Source organism: Lissotriton vulgaris, chromosome 9 (assembly GCF_964263255.1).
Source record: "Lissotriton vulgaris chromosome 9, aLisVul1.2, whole genome shotgun sequence".
Taxonomy (NCBI): domain Eukaryota; kingdom Metazoa; phylum Chordata; class Amphibia; order Caudata; family Salamandridae; genus Lissotriton; species Lissotriton vulgaris.
Window position 1 is genome coordinate 1,051,067,859 of NC_141697.1, and position 17,548 is coordinate 1,051,085,406.

The window sequence follows — 17,548 nt, forward strand, 5'->3', positions numbered from 1 at the left end:
CGAAGACACACCTGTCAGTAAAAGCAGTTTCATTTTACTAGTCACCCAATATTGAAGGAGGCGGGTCTAGCGGCAACGCACTAGCAAAATGCAGAGGGACAATCACACATGTACCAAAAATTGAATTCAGTGGCCAGCGGTCATTGACTCCGATACAGTCATAGAAGACTTGTTTTGAGTAGGACTGGGTGAAACTTAAATTACGCCGGTGTAATTCATGTGATTTTGGGGGATTTCCGCCATACACTCATTAAATGACACCATTGTACAACTTTGCATAAATACCCGCTATTAACTGTGCACATTTCCCACGAAAACGTCATTTGCAGTAACATTTTCCCGTGAAAGCATGGTAACAACAAAATGCGAGCAGCCGTGGTTCGTGATCATTTGGTTTTCATGCACTTTTTTTTAGCGTGAAACGTGTCCTTGCGTGAAAAATTGCAGCGAGGAAGCATTTGGCGCTAAAATAAAGCGCGAAATTAGAGATTTGCATTTTCATGTAATTTTGCCAAAACTTTGAGCAATTAATTATACAACTGTAAATTAAATTAATTTCAAACACCTCCCGTTCTGAGTCACAGGATACACCCAACCCATGAAGTCACAAATGCGTGCCAACCAATTTCCCTATATGCCCATAAAGTGCTACGGAGTATCCATGATTTAACAAATACTCCAACATACAAAATACATCTTAGTGCAAAAATAAACACGGTCCTGGTGCAGTAGAGTATGGGCATTGTGTCCTAAAATATTTCCAAAGAAAACTACGGAGTGGATAGGAGGTGAGCTGTTAAACAGGTGTTGCAGGCCCGCTGGGAACAGACAGAGGGCAGTGGAAGGGAAGAAGATGCAGGAGCTGAGGTGTCAAAAGAAAAACTACAGAATAACAGGATAGTCCAAGGGACTCGGAGGAAGAGGTAGCAATAAATCTGCGAAGAGTAGGGTGGTCACCTCCTTCCAGGTCATTTCGACTGCTGTTTCTAGTTCTGGACCTTTGCGTTATAACCTAATGCATGTCTTGTTTTTTGTTCACCTAAATTATTTAAACGAACACCTGAAAACAATGATTTTGTAGGCATGGAGTGGGGTGGTCAACTTATTGAGGAGTTAATTGGTGGAGCCCAGAAGTAATCTGTAGGCTTGCGTGGGGAGTGATGGGAGAACTGTGAGTGCAACGCAGAGCCCGCATGGGATTGGAAGCGTTAAAGTGATCACGGATAGGTGCTGTGAAGGGGGTATGGTGGGTAGATGTGATGGGGAGAGAAGGATGCTGGGAGTAGGCCCAGAAAAAGTAGTAGGGGGGATTAAATCTAGGAAAAGGTATCTGAGGAGGATATGCATGGTGTACAAAGGTAGAAGAAGGCTGTTAAGATGCCACGAAGAAGACCAAAAGACTGAAAGCACTGTGAGAAGGTGATTTGGGGAGTGTTTGACGGCAGGTCCCGTGGCATCGGAGCATAAAGGACTAAAGAGCCCTCAGCATGGCCATATTTTAGAACCTAATCAGAGGATGGGGGTCTTCCCTGAATTTGGGATCCTGGCATCCACTGGAATTATGCGGCAGTGGAGGGCCAAATTATACGGCAGGGTTGAGTAAACTTTGTGGCAAAAAGGCAAATTATGCAGCGGTATGCGGCACATTCTGGCATATTATTTCGTTACTTTGTCAATTTTAAAGTTGTTAACACTGTCTGGGCATTAGTTGCACCTCTTTATTATTTGTTTAACACCCAAGTATAGCAATAAGCAACAGAAACTTTGCAAAGGGCCTTCCACTGTGCCGCAGCACGTGTCGCTGGATAACTTTTGAACATTCAAGCTAAAAACAATTTTATTTGTTAACATTTGCAGGTTATGCAGCAGATGATGGATTATGTGGCAAATGCGGCAAATCTATACATATGCGAAAATCGCTGCAGCCACACAACCACATCATTCCAGTGGCCCTGGCCATAGTGGTGGGAGCAGCTGACTGTTTAGTACACTTACTTGATGTTAGGTTTGGTTCTTTGACACAGCCACAGTTCTTTGGCACTCGGGCAAACACCCTGCCCAGCCATCCAAGCCAAGAACCTAGAAGTAGTGGGGGACAACCACCTCTCAAAGAAACCTCACTCTTGCTCGCACACATCCCCTGTAATCATAGCGCCAGTGGAGTGGTGTGGCTCACTGGTTAGAGGTGGCAGACCCGGAAGCAGAGGACGGCCTGGGACCAGGGTTCAATTCCCGACGCGGCAGGGTCGTGGACCAGGGTCAGCGGACTCGATAATTCTCACCTCGGTGCCTACTCTAACCAGGGATCACACTCGGCAACTCTGGACATTAGCTTGCCTTATCTCCACAACGGCCCCCCACATACGCCAGGGATGCCTGGTTTCACCTTGGAGATACCCAGCAGGGACCATCTCACAGGGAAAGCCAGGACGGGTTCCCCAGCGTTCTACAGCGCTGAGATACCCCATGGCGGGGTGATACATGCGCTTTACAAGAAACCATTACATTACATTACATTAGAGATGGTGGTCACGCTTTCATACACCTCACACCCAAAGTCTGGAAGGCCCCCTCTTCCACATCAGAGCCACGTGGCTCTTCGGTCCTAGAGTCCAACAAAGAACTGTACACATGGCTCTTTCTCTGGACCACAGACTCGTGCAGCGCAGCCCCTCGTTTTGTTCTAGCACCTGGATTGGATAACATAACATAGAGCACAACACAACATACCATGCAAAGACGTTATGGGGATAGTGGGGGGAGGCCAGGGTAAGGGGTTACAGTTGGAAAGCTCTTCGAGGGCCGCCTTCCAGAGAGCTGCGTGGAAAGCTCGAGGGCAGGTTTCAGGAGTGTTTCCCATCGTGTCAGCTCACCTCATTAAAGCCTGTAGCTCCTGTCCCAAGGACCTGAAGTGGGAGATGTAAACCATCACTGGTGCCCCTCGGGGTGGGGCGGGGCGGATGACGCTCTGGGTGACTGCTGCTAAGTGCAGGCACACTCAGTGCTGTCGCGCTTCTGCTCTGCCTGCTTTCGCAGCGGAGGGGGCGGAATAAAGCCGATCAAACTGCAGTGGACACTACAGGGACTTTATTGGTGTCAGCGTAGTGTAAGGAGACAGGAACCATACTTCCGGCGCGTGATGCTTCCTGTCCGTGTTTTTGTACACATCAAATGCAGCTGACCTACAGAATATCCTGGCGACTATTTTCGATGGGACGAGATCGGAAAAACCGGACGGCTTAAACAGGAACCAGCCCGGATCACGTGCGGCTCCAGGGCCCATTGAGGTCTATCAACCCCCCCCCCCCCCACTACTGGGGGTACAAAACGAGTGATATAAAAGGTGCAAAGATTTTGTCCGACGGACTTCAACACTACAGGCGGCAGAGCGACCGGAGAACAAACGGCGTCAACTGTTCATCAACCAATCCCCTTTCAGAGGAAACGTTCAAAGGTCATAGAGGTTCAGACCTCGGCTTAAAGAGTCACAGGGAATAATGTCCAACAATGAAGTAAACTGAGCAAAACACGTATATCGGGTTGATGGCGGAGTTTGAACTGGGCTTGCAAAAAAGCATTGGCAAAGCCAGTAGTCAGGGTTGAAGTAAAGTAGTGTCATCACATTAGAGAGACACATACAGATGGCAACCAGCAGGCCCAAATAGAGAGGGTTATAGTACTGAAGTACTCCCACATACAGTTCAATGCAAGTACTATAGAAGAAGCAGAAAGATACACCCAAACAACCAATAGCATTAGGTGAGAGAGGAACACTACACTGGCTGAGCCAAGACCTGACCAGCAGGCTCAAGAGGCTGGTTAAAGTGAGGCAATGGGTGAAATGGACGGACCCCCCTCCCTCCCTGTATGTATATTGTTATAAACAAGTCTCTGATTGCTACATTGTAAGAATTCAGACATAAAAACATCATGTTAACTGGCACATAGCTATTCAATATTTACCAGGGATTTGGGTCTCTAATAAATGGGAGGTGTTTGGAGTCAGCAATCGTGTCCCACCATTAAAGATGGACAAACTTACCCTCACCCTGTAATCTCCCTCTCCCTGAATGAACATCTCTTGATTACTGCCTGGGCTTTGAGTTTCCGGCCCTCTGCGCGCTCACAGGACATTATCCATCTTTGCCCCCGTGTCCTGGGAAGTGGCAGGAATCAGCCATTATTCTCACCTGTGTAGGATTCTCCTTTCTTTCTCGTCACTGTAAAGTTTCTGAAACGATTCGTGGCAAGGCCATATTTCAGGCAGGGTTTGCCCGTTCAGGTGATACTGGTTACTTCTGATGGAGGAAAGGACCAAGTCACTCACCAGGATAGCTCCAAAAATTTGGGAGGGGGGGTAGTTAATCGGGAGACCGCCTGCCTGGGATCCTGATCTAGAAGAGGGTCTGACCCAACACCCAGCTTAAGACAATGGAGTAAAAATGGGACAGCACGGAGAGGCCTGATTATGTACCAATGTCGAATAATAATACCTAAGGGAAGCTACACGATAGACACCGTCTGAGGTTCGGGTAGATTCCACCATTACCATTAGCCGGTGGGATTACCAACCTTCTAGGAAAATACTCCATAAATAGGGTCTTTGTACTACTACAGAACACATTCAGGCTGGGCTAATACTCCAAGTATTCTAAAGCACCAATGTGCTTACTAAGAAGACAATGTTTCACACATCATTTAATATGAATCCATCACCCACATCTGCTTTTTAAATGTGATACATTGAGAGATTAAGTATCAGGAAACGTGTAAAGAATGCTTTACTTTCTTCCAGAAGAATTCATGATATTTCATGCCAATTTTCAATTGATTCCGTAATCGCGAGCTAATTTCATAGCTAGCTAAATTCAAGTCGGACTACCTGAAAGATACACTTTAAAACATCGTGTCATCATATAAAAAAAAATGAAGAGTAGATTCTATGGAGAAATTTACAACTCTGAATAGGATTCCTAGATACATTCACTCAAACTGCTCGGGAACCCTTCAGATCTGTAACCCGTTCACCTACAAATACATTAAATCGCCCGCCCAGCTTCCACACACATGCAGAGGGAATAACAGGAATGGAGGGCTACCGTAGGTCTCCATTTCACATTGAGTTATCCAAACGCTTTAATCATTAAGGCGCTACTTGTTAAATGGACTATCAGTCATACAGTTCTCTACACTTCTCCTTGTGTAAAGTCAGTCCACCACCTTCTAAATGGAATAACCACGTTCTGACAGGTTAGCATAGACATTTGTTCCAGTGCTGGGCTTTCGTGTGATCACAAAATGCATTAGAGCGTCATAATCTTGTTGTGCTTCCATTGAAGAAATGAGACTAACCCACCTGAAAACAATGATTTGTAGGTGAAAAGGTCTCCAGTGTTTATAATGGCCTGGACTGAGGTGGTTACCCTAGTTCTAAAGTGGCCAATACTTTCAATAATATCTCACTGTGCTCTTTTTCCATCCACTGCCCACCAATATTAGACCGCAATCAAGTGGGCATCCATTGAAACCTGGAATCCACTTAACATTACTTCTCCATCTATCACACCTCAGCATCACCCACACTTCTCCTACTGCCATGAGTGGGCCTGAAAAAAGAGGTGCATTTCGCCCCAACCCAACTAAATGAGCAGCAACAAGCAGTTTTACTCAGAGCAAAAGGATTCTCATAACCCCTTCTTTACAACGGATCTATTTCTTCTTGTCGTTGTCCACACTGCTGCAACTTATTTCAGAAAATTGTTTCCATTAAAACAATAACCATATACATTACTCGAGAATTACGGTATGACCACACTGCTTCCCTTATCCCAAAGGACACAGGTCAGTGGCCTGGAAATGTCACAGACCTCGTTTCCTCTAAAGCCATAGCTGAAACCACATCAGTTTTAGATCCCTTTAAACCTCAAGCAATGCATGAATGACAAACTCACACCACTAAGAATGAAATTACTAATCTACTGGAATCACACTTCTGACCTTTCAGAAGAAAGAAAGAAAGGGAATTCTTCACTACCAATTACTAAGCAAAGAATATTGTTAAGATGGTGACATTTTAAGAGATGCGAATCATTAAGTGAACAGACTAGAAAACACTCCTTATTCAAGCTGAGCATTTGCCCCCCTCACCCCAACCACTTGGATACACGAAATATCTCAGAAATATGGACAAAGTAATGTAAAGCCAAGAGCTACCCCTAGCTGTATTAGAGGGGACATGAACTCCTGCTAAAACAGTTGTCTTTTATGTCACAGAAGTTGGTGTCCAGACCCAATCTAGCAGAATATACACATCTAGATAGTTATGGGTTGCTGCATCTTGAGCGCAAGTCAAAAATTAGCTGAGGTGTACAGCAAAATCCCTTCCTGCAGCCAATGTCAAATATCAGAGCATTTCAAGTAAAAGATGTCCGACATCCCAGTCGGTCTACATTATAGGTCAGCAACAAAAAAGTGTTAAGAAGAGAAAAAGTGAACTAGCCGATCGGGCAATTGGACATTGTCATAAGAATGAGGCATCAGATGGCCTGTAAATGAAGTGCTAGAGTTCACAGACCTTATGGTGGAAACATGATGGTCATTTTGAAATCAATATCTGAGCCAGCAACATTTTTCTATGGCTTGCCGACAATGTCCGTGACTGCAAGCATCTAAACTATAGGACAAGGGAGGCTGTTGGGATGCACTGTGACCATCTTTCTTTCCAGCACCAAGCAGAACAACTTCTGGGATAGAAGGCGATTGCTTTAAGCATCACAGCTCTGATATATATCTTCAGGTCCTTATGAAGACGTGCGGGTTGAGAGAGAAAAACAAACCACACCAGGACCTTCCAAAATGAACTCGTTTGACAGGGTCTCTTCACAGCGACCATATATAAATAATTCAACACTTTGATTTTATTGTAGTTTACTCTGTCTCTGTTTTTCCTTAGGTTCTTAGCGCTGATGCCTTTTTAGTGAATGTCTGGTAAATAATAACTAAAACAATGCAATTAAAACAAATAAATACGTTTTTTGAAGGGTATATATGCTATGAAGGCATTTGTTTAGCCTCTGGTGGTGGTGGTAGAAACAGCATTCACTGGGTAGCTGGCAGGAGCCTTACGCCCCAGCCTTCTTGTGCAGAACATGCAGCTTCCAAAGAAGTTAGACTTTACCTTCTGCCAAACCAGGACATTTTGTCAGTTTTTGGAAAGGCTCACATGCAAAATTTAAACTTAACACACCTCTTGAAGGAGTGTGCAAGACATACAATTAGGGATTGTGAACCAATACCATTGAATGGTCGGTGTGAGGTGAGCCTATAGGGTGTCTTATAGCGTCTGCTCTTTGGATGCATCTGGTCACCTAGAGGACAATTTGGGTCGCAATTCTTATGCTACTCCAATATGTCTTTTTAGAGTGCTTTATATGACACAGAAATAAGGCTAAATTAGGTAAATTACCCAGATGTAACCATATGGTGTTGAAGAGGCTGGGCTAATTAAAAAAAAAAACACACAGACATTAACAAGAATTCTGGTGGTTAAAAATCGTGCCTCTGAAGACCTATGTCATTTCCTCTATGCATTCAAAGTGACAGAAATCAGAAATGGCAACATTGTGCGGAGACTATTCAAGTAACAAACACAGCCAATTGAGTAACTTTGTCAATCATTATGCCAGGTGGGACATGAAAACTTGCAGCAATCAGCAGTCTTTCATTAAGCTTTCTAACCTTGTAAAGGACATATCTTACACAGGAACTCTTTTTCATTGAGCAACACTCCAGGCCTATAACTCACCTGTCTTTCGACAACCAGGTAACATGGACATGGCCCCGGCCCAACCCCAATCTACGGTTACACAGGGCAATAAGGAAGAGCAAGAACAAGAGATGTGCCCTGCCCAGGGGATTATGGCCAATATTTGATCAAACATACAAGATTACTGGCACTGGTAATAAGTCTATGTTTGAACAGTCACAATATAAAACGGTCCCACGGTGGAACGCGTGAAAACAGTACTTGGTTCTGGGCCAACCCCATGCCCTTTTCAGTTTCGTGCACGCAAGCCAGAAGGAAACTCTACCTGTTGACAGAGAGATCAGAAACCCAACACGAAGGAAAGACACGTCTTCTTCCGGAGCCTGCATGAGAAGCCTTTGTTCATTATGCGCCTGCCAAGAAATGGAGACAAGGCTCTAGACTAACTTCAGTAAGGGAGGGGATGTGCAGAGTCGCCTATGCACAAGTAAGAAGTGTAGGTTTTATATAAGCATTGGTTACCTATTCCTGATGACACGCAGCCGGCTTAGGTGGTGAAGATTACTGGTGCTGACCTGCACAGGAGTGCCTCACATCTCAAATTTTGGATGACTATGTTTAAAGGGTCCTCGTACCCCAAGGGACTGGGAGCCAGGCTCAGATACTTGTATAACACACCAACAGGATCTGTGCTACAGATGGGGTCAATCACAAGCAACCTTACTGGCTAATAATTTATTCAAACATATTCATTTACAGCTATAGACAATACAGCCAACTAAACAGCTGGGTCTCCGAAAACGTGTCGCATCCATTCAAGGAAATAAACCACTTTTCAGAATCACATCAAACTACACCCTGGAATTACAACACTGTGTTAGTGTAGGGTGTGGAAAGCAATGCGGAGCCACAGACACGGTTAGATGAGTCTGTGTGAGGGACTGGTTTTCCAGGTAACGTGTTTGGTCCACAGATGTACTCATGAGCCCCGAATCAGAACTGTGGCTTGGTAGCTGGCTTTGTGCTAGGCCTGAGATAGGGGTTACCTCTGAACAAGAAGCAAGATGCCACCTATGCTATATTCCACCAACTCGAGTGGTTGGTCCTGCCAGGGGTGATCTACCACCCTTTGCTCACTTACCGCCAATGCAAGATTCCTGCAGGTTTATGGTCCGAGAGACTTCTCTCCATCTCCAGAGCTTGATCTACACATCAGAGACTGAGCCTCCTGGGAATCTGCCCTCTGGTGGCTCAAATCACCTTAGTTCTAGTCCTTTAGTCCCCAGGGAATCCTATCCCTTTTTTGTGGTGGCCGTCCTATGCTAGGATTTTTCTAGAGAACTTATTCGTCAGTGGGCATTTGTTCTGTGCTGCAACGCCTTAGGTTCTCACCGACTAAAGAATTCCAGGCCTAGCAACCATATGCAACCACATGAACGAAGCACACAACAATCGGCCACCCGTAGGCTTCAAAAATCATAACCAGACTCCGGTCCTGTAAAGACTGCAAGCACCAGTTCTCTTCCTCTTAAGATGGTAGCAATGTCTCTCCCTCCTGCAAGGCTCTCCACAGTCATGTGCAGTCAAGAGATCTAGACTTCATAAGCACCTGTAGGGGAAGGTTCCCTCCATGTGATGCTTGAATCCAGGATCACTGGGTAAGCAGAGTCTGTGGAAAAGATTGCTCCAACAGAGACCTTGAAACTATCAAGATACAAAGCCACACAACCCCTCTCCGAATGCGTTCCCACCAAGACTTCGGAAGTCTGCAACTTTTCAATGGTTTGTGACTGCAACAATTGATACAGTTGAAACAGATTTAATATCTGTAAGGTGCGCCCTAAACACGACTCTTCAAAATACCGAAACGGTATCCTTTCACAATCCAATTTTAGCAGGCGGTTAAACTTTACTGACTTCCAAAATTAGATTCAGAGATAGGAAAAACCTATTTTGCAGTCGCAAACTGTCCCAATTTTCGATTCAGACCTTTTGCGACTGGAAAATAGGTCAGTATATCAGGTCCTGAATTATCAGAGGTTTAGGTAACTTAAATCATTTTTCAAGATGTGAAAATATGATAGCATCAAACTGCTGGCCTTATCCCTCAAGTGAAGGCCTACTGGAGTAATATAAAGTCCTACCACATGTAAGCACTTCAAAACGAAAGGGCCAGCAAAGGTGCTTTATAAACGTACAGGCTTATGAATAGCACAAGACTACTCAAGGCCGGATGTGGCTGCCACGGAGCAGCCCAACTCTCCTCAACATCCCAGGGGTGCGCAGGGTAGCATTCCACGGTGGTGTCGAGAGCATAAAATAGCAACTGTGCCTGGGTAATGGAGCAAACGCCCCGAATAGCTGCCATTTTTAGGTATGTGGATACATTATGGATGATGTCTGAGGAAGCCACTCAGAAAAAAAAATAACTTAAACCCTGTGAAATGTCCAGTTTACGTCAGATGGCAAAACACTCACGTCTCCTCGCACAACAGTACAGCTTTTCATTCTGATAGGTCGCCATGATTTTTAAAGCATGGCTGCGGTTTAACACCGCGTGCCAGCAACTGTAATTACGACTCCAAGTAGTCTGCACAGGCTGAATGAAAACACAACCTACTCAAATATTAATGCCCAAGATATTTTTCCAGTCTCGTTTTCCAGCAATGTTTGCAGAGACGTGGGTCAGCGGTGGAAAGTTTTAGCTTTGCAGTCCGGCAGACATATTTTGCAACGAACAAGACTTCTACTTTAAGACTGCAGTCTTGACCATATGCATGTGAAAATAGAGACAGAATGGTAGTTTGTGGCACTGAACCTTTCAAGAAACTTATAGGTAGGGCTGCATAATTAATACAACCATTAATTGTGTGTGGGCATTTATTAGCGATATCCCAGGTAGATAAAAAGCAAACATTTCAGCTATATTTCTGCACTGATGTGCAAACGTTTAAAATGGAAAGTTGCATTTCGTAGACAGCTTCGTCAATTTCCAGAACTCATCCCCCAGGTGACAGAGTCATGTTCTCCTAATTTATCAGCCATGTATCAATTACTTCAGTCTGAAGCACCTGGGATCAAATTGTCATCACCTTAGATTCACCTTGCAGTTTGACACAGGATACAGTTCAAGATCCTGGGTGTGGTATTCCAGACAGCAGTGAGGATCCACCGAGGTGTCTCAATATTCAGGTAAAGAAGTCAAGGCACACAAGAAAATGGCCAAATCTCTCATACTGACAACTACTGGGGGGTCTAACGACCAAATATTAAAGATGTGCTTGTTGTGTAGAATACATGCAGAAATAATACTTGGTATCGCTCAATTTCTTTTCCAAGTGTAATGAGAAATGGGCACTAGAAAAAGAAAATGTAGGTGATGCAGGGGTTTTGTTTGTATGCTCTGAGAAGCACATCATCTTCAACCAAACTATGGAAAGTGTGACTTCTATTAATGAAAGAATGTTCAGGAATAGAGAGGGTTCATCCACAACAGGACAAAGTTAAGATGCAGCTATATAATTATTTTGTGTAATACATTGGTAAGTAAAATGAGTAAAAAAGAAATTTTGAATTTTTGTATATTATTCTTTTATATATGTATAAGTAAGGGAAATGGGTCAAAATATAAACAACCAGTGTCCCCTTTCTAATTTCATATTTTAGAAAAGCATGGCTTTATAGGTTACGGTATTCTTTCTCCAATCTACCGATTTTGCACAGGAATGCACTGGGTTCCTGGTAAAGGCTGTCAAACTCAGATTATTATTGCAACATGCACACTCGGGGCACATTCAATACAGGCAGAATGAATGGTAGATACTCCAAGACCACTACAAATATCCCTCCCACAGTCTGAGAGTGATCTCCGTGCTTTCCTTGAAAAGTCATTCGTGGTCAATGTAAGTGTTAAAAATGTGCACACTTTCAATTAACTGTGATCCGCCACAGAAAAAAAATGAAATTAATCAACCCTACTCAAACAGCAACTGACATACCACAACGACATGCAGGGCTACTTGTAGGCATGCTTCACTGCAAATGGTAGCCAGTACATAACTTAGATGTTGACACAGCCTCTGCCAAAGATATTCTTTATTTTTGCAATTTTCTATGCAAGGAGTCTGCCCACCGAAGAAATCAGAGCATCTTACAGAGTTACAGATAAAGCATATACAGAAATGAATGACTCACTGTAGATAATGGGGGAGGCTGCAGGGAAAAAATACAGAAGTCTTTAGCACTATTTGACCCTAAAAATGAAAGCACAGAGGTCCCTCAGGTGATGCAGATACAACAACACAACACCAACTCTCCTTTAGGAGTGATGGTGCTTGACTGGCGATAGATAATACCGAGCTAAGTCTCCTTCCAGTGGGCAAAGGGGGAAACACTAAAGACAACAAAGGGGGACTAGATGAAGCAGAATGGAGCAGGTGGAGGAATAGTCATTTGAAGGAGCCTGAGCTGTGAGTGGCTAAGGGTTCTGACTGGGCTGTCAAGCAACTCACACCTTTACTGGTTTTCAGGAGGGAGAAAAAAAGGTAAACAACTGTACAGCTTATCTGTAGTCATGCACCTGTCTAGAGGTGGCATCCAGGAAGCAGAACACATGAGCGAGCAGACCACTTGAGATGGGTGGCAAGTACTTATAGGAGTGCTTAAAGCAACTAGATGTATAGGGGAGGGAAAGATGACCACGCCTGCGTTGTAAGACATAGGGATAGCTAAAAGGTAAGAGTGGTGGTCACTTGTGCACCCTAGCGTTAAGTGGACACGTCTGTGTAGCGCTTTTAAATACAAAACTTGAAAGAATCTTGGGTAGATGGACTCGTAGCATTCCCAGGTTTAAGTTGCCCTGCACAGCGGCACTAGTTTCAGAAAAGCGGATGTTTAACCACAGATCCTTTTATAAAGGGTGTGGATAATGGATTCAGTGGATGTAAAGTACATATTATCAAGGGACGAGTGGGGTAATATGCTGGGAATGGTTCACTCTGCCATGAGCTAGTTCCAAAAGCTACAGGCACGGATGAAGGAGCTCTGGTGGAGAGGGCCTGTGGGATAGATGTGAAGGTGAGCTAGAGACAGGTGGTAAGAGATTTATCAGGATGAGGTGGGGAAAAAGTAGGCCTAAATTGGATCCAGGTAAGCCGCAAGTATTGCCCACCTTAAATACAGAGATGGGCCGAAGCAAGAACACTATTCTTGGACTGGACCACAAGATCGCTTATTAAAAATTAGCGTTTTGTCAGGAATTTTCAGAAGATGAGGAGAGAAGGGCCCCTTATTCCAAGGTGCTACCAATCCCACTCCTCACCTACACCAACAGGGACGATCCATCTACCTATAGATCTAAATCATAGCTCGCATTTATGGAGTCATGAGGTTGTGAAAGCTTTGTTAAACTCTTCTCTTTACCATTTATATCCCCCACTTCCTCGTTGCCTTTTGTCCCCCTCCAAACATGGTTCCTCAGGTTGCTTCCATCTCCTTTCTTCTGTATACTACTAAAGAGTTTCTTACGTCAGAGTGATGCGTTTAGCACACATTCTGCCGTTAGCACAGACTAGTAACAAAGTTGGAGTTGGGATCCTTCTCACGATAATTGTCAAAGTGGAGCACCATTTCTTACGGTTTTAGATGCACTGATGTGGTGCAAGCATTGCCCTTATGCTAGTTCTATATGCAAATTTTACAAAACAAGGGAACCCAAGGTGCAATCGCTAGGGACCTATGGGTAGTATTTTTAACAGAGACAATGGTCCCTAAACAAACAAGATTAATTCAATAAATATAGACTAAATAGTTCTACATTAAAGTCCAGCCGGACCGTTTTATTTAATTAGATAATTGATTGTATCAACATTTTTAAAAATATAAGTGGGACACCAGCCGGTGCCCGACTAAGCACACTCCACAAGGAGAAAGAACATACAACATAAATTGTAGGCAAGACAAAAGGTAGTCTGGTTGACATGAATTATAAACAGACTAATCATAAAATACACATATGCACCAAATGTGTTTAACAGTGTGGTGAATCTGATATGCCAATTTCTAATGTATTGTCCTTATTTCCCTTCTTTTCTTATTCTTGTTTGTTTTTGTTTATTGTTGGCTAAAGTGTATAATCTATTATTGGTATACGAAATTAGAGTAGCCAATTAGATTAGGCAAAGGATCAATAGTCCTGAAGATGAACTCTGAATAAGTTGTAGTTCGAAACGTCGTCGACAACATACACAAATGTCACTAATGTATTGAGATTCTGTATGTGCATATGTGTATTTTATGATTAGTCTGTTTATAATTCATGTCAACCAGACTACCTTTTGTCTTGCCTACAATTTATGTTGTATGTTCTTTCTCCTTGTGGAGTGTGCTTAGTCGGGCACCGGCTGGTGTCCCACTTACATTTTTAAAAATGTTGATACAATCAATTATCTAATTAAATAAAACGGTCCGGCTGGACTTTAATGTAGAACTATTTAGTCTATATTTATTGAATTAATCTTGTTTGTTTAGGGACCATTGTCTCTGTTAAAAGTTCTATATGCAAGGCTGAAGTATAAGATTGTAATAGTGTTTGATGCATGTGAACAGGCATCTTAACCACCGCAGGAATGCGCCATATGGATTGGTTTGTATACTGCCCAGCTTATAGTACTTTTATGAAAAATTGTATAGCATGGTGTCTTTGAGGCTAAACCGTTTACCCCAAAGAGCAATATTTTTACTTTGCTGGATGGGTATTAGAATATAGTATAAAATGTGTGATGGAATGAATGGGTGTATGGATTGTTTTGAGGAATAGGGTGCTGCTGTGAGCTTGTTAATAACCAGCTATACAGTATGCCTGAGCTGTGCAGCTTGTAAGGGCAGTGTTTTGTATCATCTACTCAGTTAGGGTATTGTGTGCTTTTTTCCACTTGTTTGGTGTCATTGTGGGCTCAGTGTCAAATGTAGGGCAATTGGGAGCCGGTGGTGTCGTGGTGGGTATGGTGTTCTATTGGATGTTGTGTGTTATTACACTTGCCACCTACACATTTTAACATCAAAACAAGTTTTGTTCGATCAAAATATGTTTTTAATTACATGACATCAAGATTATAACGTTATAGATTGTTGGATATTGATTTTCCTTAGCATTTTTACTGTATTCCATCTTGAACAGACTCATCTGATGCTTTTTCCACATTACATTTTTATTGCTTTGTGGTAAACGATGAACACATTGAGAGCCGGGTGTATTTTCCATCGATCTGCAAAAACTGCAGGAAGAATTCTAATAAATTTAGCTTCCAATTGGCTTCTAGACTGGTCCGGTGCCAGTGTCTGAAGTCGCAGATGAATATCAGGACTCTGCATGAGCAGCAACATCTCGGGCAACCCTTTGTTTAGAAAGATATTTTCACTAACTTTCAATAAAACCTGTTAAAACGAAATAAATGCTGAAAGGCATGATTTTTCCAACTGTATTTCATTATCAAGATAAAAAATTGTCATATTTGCTCTTGCCAGGCAAAATTATGGAAACTGCAGTCTGTATAACAGGCGCATTCTTAATTATTAAAACTGCCCAACTCTAGCGTAATTTATGAACTGATGCCTATAAATTTTCTTCTGCGTCACTAATAAATACATCCGTTGTAAGAATACATCATAAATGGAAGTAGCACACTTTTAGTCCCAGAGACAGGTGAATAATTGGTAATCACTTAAAGGAAACCAGATCTCACAAAACTGTGAACCAGACAGGTATAAAAATGGAATGACTAACGCTGACACAAAATATAGATCCTTTTCTGCTGAAGTGTGTCCACAAAGTAAAGTTTCCTACAAAAAATAGACATATTTTAGGACGGAAGCAGCAACTGGATGCATCTTTGCAGAGAAGCAAATAACAATGCTGAATGAAGCACAATGACAAATGACTGCCCTGACTGTCCTAAGTCAATAGCCAAGGCAAAAACACAAACAATGGAGCCTCTGTCGGCCCTGCAGAACGTCTCTTCCCAGTGCCTTCTCTTCCAGTCACCCTGTGGCCCTCAACAGCTTCCCGCCTTTCCTTCCTTCTGGACGCCAGCCAGCTCTTACCGCGTGCTTTCATTGCACTGACCTAGCAAAAACTAGGTCATTGTAATTACGGTTTACGTGACAACAGCTACTCATAGCAGAAGTTATCTGTTGCTTTAAAGTTTTCCAACTGTGCACAACCCATTAAGATTGCAGAGTTTAAAATAAATAGATAAATAAATACATTATAAAATTGCGGAGGAAAATCCTTCTCAACTTTTTTCTCACAAGTCCCTACTTGTAACTGGTGTTGGTGAAGGGGAAATACTGTGTGCACATTATTGTGGGCACGTTTATGACTTTAGAATTGAATGTTCAAATAGCACACTCCTCATACAAACACGTGCCCTTTAGTTGGCACAGCTCTTATAATACCAAAGGATTTGGGAACGGGATGTGAGGCCTGTTCAAATTCTAATTCTATCCAAGTCAAGGAGACGGCAAGGGCACGGTGCCACACAGCCACTGAAAAACCCTCTATTAATTTTCAATTCATTTCTACAGCCAAGCCCTGCTCAGGAAGTAGAGGCAATCTTCACATGTGCATTTCCTGCTGTTGGGTAATCATCAGAGAAGAGTATTCATGCATTTACAGGGTGAGGGTGCCAGTATGTGCCAGACAATTTCCAGTACTTACTGGGCTGTGCTTGCCAACAAAAATCACTGAAAATTACATGAGGATTTCACAATGACTGAGGGCACTGTGCACCCCCTCCATGTCAATAAAACATTAACAGTATTAAATTGAGAATAGTGAACAAGGCTGGATGTTATGCCAAAAAAAAGCAGGTGCCAATAGGTTGGCGAGTGTTTTGCCAGAACCTGCAATACGAGTTTATGAATATAGGGCTACATTCCTAGGGCTGCTCGTGCCCAGCATAGTAAGAGGGTTTTCAGACCAAGACAATTCTTTCCACCTCGAGCATATAGAAATATAGATGGGTATTACAGATAGGTAGCAGTGAATTAATGTGATCATTTTCACCGGGGGGATTATGAGTCATGTTATGTTATTTGCACTTGTAGAGAGTGCGGTTACCCTGGGGTGTCCTGGCGCTAAGTACTGGTTACCGGGGAGATTAAGTGTATGCTACTGAGAAAAGAGCCATGTCTTCAAGCCCCTCCGAAAGGAGAGGAGATCTGGGGCATTCCTAAGATTAAACGGAAGCTCTAGAGGCACAGAGAATAAAACTCCTACCTCCCCAATTAACTTTTTTAAAAGTGGGGACTTGCACTTGTTTAGCACCCGTAGACCGTAGCATTCTACCAGGGACATACCATTGGAATTTACGCCTAAGAAACTCTGGACCAGTTCCATTGATGGCCTTAAAAACGGTACATAATGCCTTGAAACGAGTTCTTTGTTTTAAAGGGAGCCAGAACAATTTCTTAAGCTCTTTTCTCACGGAAACAAATGTAGGCATTCCAGACAGCAATTTGGCCGCTGCGTTTTGGACTAGTTGGAAGCCTATTCTTATGTTGCTTTTGGACATTAAGATATAGGCCATTGCAGTAATCTAAACGCGACATTATAAGGGCCGTCACCAATGTCCTAAGATTGCTCTCGGTCAAAAAGATCTTAATTTTTCTTATGATTCTAAGAACCATAAAGCAGGCTGAAATCCCCATGCTTACTTGATCACCCATGGTAAGTTTATTGTCCACCAATACCCCAAGGTTTTTGGCTATCCTGTGGGTATGGGG

At 43.1% G+C, this 17,548-nt stretch overlaps 1 protein-coding gene across 18 annotated transcripts in view; it reads right to left on the reverse strand.

Moving 5' to 3' along the window:
* The window catches only part of IQSEC1 (IQ motif and Sec7 domain ArfGEF 1), a 691,123-nt gene that overhangs the window by 139,209 nt on the left and 534,366 nt on the right, over positions 1-17,548 (reverse strand). The gene's annotated exons all lie outside the window — the stretch shown is intronic.